At 41.0% G+C, this 4,207-nt stretch overlaps 2 non-coding genes across 2 annotated transcripts; both read right to left on the minus strand.

Annotated features, from left to right (window-relative positions):
• Window positions 1-778: 778 nt before the first annotated feature.
• TRNAC-GCA lies at window positions 779-850 on the minus strand. Its single transcript has one exon. It is a non-coding gene; the product is annotated as a tRNA-Cys (tRNA).
• A 2,604-nt stretch (window positions 851-3,454) lies between these two features.
• Window positions 3,455-3,526, minus strand: TRNAC-GCA. Its single transcript has one exon. It is a non-coding gene; the product is annotated as a tRNA-Cys (tRNA).
• Between the last annotated feature and the right edge of the window lie 681 nt (window positions 3,527-4,207).

Here is a 4,207-nt window from a genome sequence, read left to right on the forward strand (position 1 = left end):
AAAAAAATAGCAGAAAAAAATAAACTGGTGAATAATCTGTCATTTTGTTAATAGTGTTGCACAACTGCATGCCTGTATCAAAGTATCTCATGTAACCCATAAATATATACATTTAATCTGTACTGACAAAAAGTGATGATAAAAATAAACAGTGTTGCACCAGCATTTATTTCACAGGTTCTTTTTTTCTTGCATTGTTACCTTTAATGGATACATAATAATTGTGATACAGTGTGATATCTTGATAAATGTACAGTGTATAATGATCATATTGGGGGTAATTAGCGTATCACCTCAAACATTTCATTTCATAGTTTTGATAAATACACCATTATTTTGTAACATGTTAACATATTACAAGGTAGGTAAAGGATATACAAAACCCCTCTATTGGTATCTTAATAATTCTTCTGTAAATCTGAAATTTACAGAATTTACGAACTCTTCCATGAAATCTAAAATAAATAAAAAACTTGAATAAAGGGCGATAAAAAATGCATGGTTAATAAGATTGAATATACAGGAAAGAAGAGATAAAGATACATGTAAGAAAGCATACATGTGTGTAAGGGCTTATGACTGTGTTTGTGTGTGCACATTAGAGGAAGGGTGAGTTTATGTGAGATGGCAGCTCTGCTACAAGAGAACTAATGAGCCAAGGCACTTGCATGAACTGATCGTAAGCATCTTCTTAAATTTTGAGCCTTAAGCACCTTGCTTGCCTTACCCTATTCCAGGACCTTTAATCAAGCTGCCAAGAAGAGAAAAAGTATTCTACAGGGGGCACCTGGATTTGAACCAGGGACCTCTTGATCTGCAGTCAAATGCTCTACCACTGAGCTACACCCCCTTTACAGTAGTAGGCTTCAAATAAACATTTATTCCACTTTTATGACCTGCAAAACACCTCATAAATACCTTCGGTGTCTAAGATTCCTTTTGAATTTAAACTTCTCCCCAATCTCCTCCTAGCCATACCATCTCTTGTTTTTCCTAGAGCATGTATACTCATTCTCTTCCCAGCACCTGAAGCTCAGTGCTGTATCCTCAGTCTAATATTCCAGCTTTAAAAATATACCACCAATTGCCCATTGATCTCTGGGCACATCAATGAATGTTTTGAGCATTAAAGGATACCAAGAAGTACTGGACATGGAGGGGATCTTAACTGGGTATCCGCAAGTGGATTTCAGATGTTTAATTTTGAAATTATAGGTAAATACTATGTATTTGCACATACTGCATATTGTGCATATTTTCATCAGATTTTCAATGGAGACCTCATCCAGGACCAACTGTCTCACTTCAGAATTTTAAAAAAAAAAATCGCCAAAGAGAAAAACAAAACACGCTGAATGTTCCAAAGCCCAAAATTCAATTTTGAACACCTCTGATTCCTATTCCAATCTGAGAACTCAATCTTGTGCATCTCCAAGACTGAGCAAAAGGTCAAGGGAATTTTTGTTAGTGCAACAAATTTTCCCTGGCGAGGTCTGTCAGCTACCATGGGACCAGGGAACACGCATCAGCCAGAGCTCCAGCTCACAAGCTGTCTCAGGGCCCCAGACACCCACTCCCAGCACCCCTCAATCTGATGCCCAACAAGAGCCTCAGATTTCAAGTCCAGTACACCTAAACCTAAGCTTGTCATCTTCTTGCCCAAACCTGCCTCTCCACCTATTTTGCTTTGTACTAATAATAGCTCACATATATTGGGCATTTTCAATATGCTAGGCATGGTAGTAAAAGTTCTACACACAACCTCCCATGTAATTATTACAAAAATCCTATAAAATAAACAGTAGCAGTAGTATACAAGTTGGAAACTGAGGCACCAGTTGATTGGAATATCTAGCCCTAGGTCACACAGCTAGCAGGTGGTGGGGCCAGGATTCCAGCACAGGTTCAGACTGTGTGAAGAGTCTGCCTGCTTAACCAGCTGAGCAGTCTCCTTCCTATTTTGGTTGGAGATGCCACCACCCTGTGCTCAGTCATCTAGACAAAAACACTTAAGGCACTCCAGGCTTCTTCCCCCCTCCTCCCCAGTTGCAGTGAATCACCAGGTGCTATTGATTTTACCTCTGACATTTCTCAAGTCCATCTCCACCCTGCACTGTCAGTGCCACCACCTCCTAAATACCCTCCCGGCCTCCACCCCCGACATCTACCCTGTACTGCTTCCAGAGCAGCCTGTTTGAAAACTAAGTCCATCTAGATCACTGCCCTTTAAACGCCTTCACAATAAACTTCAAGTCTTAGCACAACACACAGTTCTTCTCATCTGATTTTTACCTGCCCCCTCAGCTTCAACGTTATCTTTTGACGCTCCCCATATCACATTTTGTGTTCCAGCTGCCTCCAACTGCATCTACCTGGCTCCAGCCTCTGCTCAGCTGTTTCCTATGCCTGGAATTGCAACCGCCCCCTCCACAACCCCACCTCCATTCCACCCTCCATGTGTGAGATATTATCCATCTTTGAAACCCTGATTGCCCATCAGCTCCTCCAGAAGCTTGCCTTCACCTCCCCTTCTCTGGACAGATGTAATCACTGCCTCTTCCATGTTACTGCACCTATCACAGCTAGGTACAGCTCATCCACTCTATTTCATTATTTTATATGCCTACACCCTGCATAAGGGTTAATGAGGGGCTAATGTCTTATTCAACTCTGGGTTCACACTTTTCATGTTTCTGGTACCTATCAGGTGCCCAGCGTATGTTGTTCGGACGGATCTAAAAACAAAGCATTGCCTGTATTGTGGGTGGGAGTTACACCTGACTTCTGGCTCCATGCCTGGGTCCTGAATCAAGTCACCCAATGAGGGGGTACTTGGCTGTAGGAAATGAACAGCGGATGGAAGGTAGCAGAAATCCTTAAGTTTTAAAGAGGAAAAAGTGCAGTTCCTTAAACTTCAGCCCAGCTCTTGTTTACACTCCCGCTAAAATGTTCTATGGATAAAACTCTACTCCTTTGCTTTTCCCTGGGCAACGCAAAGTATGGGCACAGTCACTGAGTCCCTGGTTTTCTTGGTAGCTAACAGGTTCTAAAACTCTATGGGCAATCACAGGACTGTGGAAACATTGCCTAGTAGGATTTTTGTCACAAAGCTTTTGACATTAGGAGAGCAGTATGTGTAGCATACTTAAGTCAGTGAGAGTGTGTGCTCTGAGTTCAAATCCTGAATCTGCCCTTTATAGCTTTTTGACCTTGAGTGAATTACTGAGTATCTCCAAGTCTCAGCCTCCTCATGTAAAATGGAAATACATACAAACAAATACGTATCTTATAAAACTGTGGTCAGAAGTAGAGGAGAACCAATGTAAAGGCCTAGACTGGCAAGTATTAAGAATGGAAGCAAGGGACATTAGTTATTATCCAATCAGCCATGAGCCACAGAAGATAAGAAGTCAAAGTCAATCCATATTCTTCTGAAACAAAAACACAAACGCATAGGGGGCACCTGGATTTGAACCAGGGACCTCTTGATCTGCAGTCAAATGCTCTACCCCTGAGCTATACCCCCATACTGGTAAACCTGCTTTTATAGCCTATCTCTCTCTCACTTGCTCTCTCAACATTCTGGTTCTAAAAACCTCCAATGACTCAGGGGAGCTATAATTAGAATGTTGTCTGAAGGAAGTCTGGGCATTACAAGCTTTAGAAGAGGATTATTATAAAAGACAGAACTTAGTTCTCAGGAGCCAAGAAACTCTTCTTAGACTGGCCAGTACCCAGAGCCTTATTCCTGTCCACCATATCTCACATAAAGCAGACCTCAGTTCCAAGTAAAAATAATCAGATTCTGCACAAATGGCAACATCAATATAATGTGGATGACTGGATTCCTGTCTAGCTTCTCTTAGCCAAGGCTCCTAGCAACTGAGATTCTTATTCCTCTTCATGATTTCACAGAACTGAGCTCAAAACTGGCACTCTAGATATTTGTTGCATTAAATTGACTCTGGAAAAAATATGTAAAGGTAACAATTTGTGTGAGATAGCTTTTCCAAGCCACAACTGTAAGATTATTTTAGTCACACAAAAACAGATGGTCAGTGAGTTACACTCTTGTGTAACATAACTTGCCTGAAATGTGGAATACTGTCAACTTTGAAAGGTTATTTGATAAAGAAAAACAAGATTCCAGATGAGGGTCTCTTAATAAACCAAGTAGATAATTTATCCTAGTCCTACCACCAAAGAT

The sequence above is a fragment of the Cebus imitator genome, unplaced genomic scaffold, assembly GCF_001604975.1.
Source record: "Cebus imitator isolate Cc_AM_T3 unplaced genomic scaffold, Cebus_imitator-1.0 Scaffold340, whole genome shotgun sequence".
NCBI classification, from domain to species: domain Eukaryota; kingdom Metazoa; phylum Chordata; class Mammalia; order Primates; family Cebidae; genus Cebus; species Cebus imitator.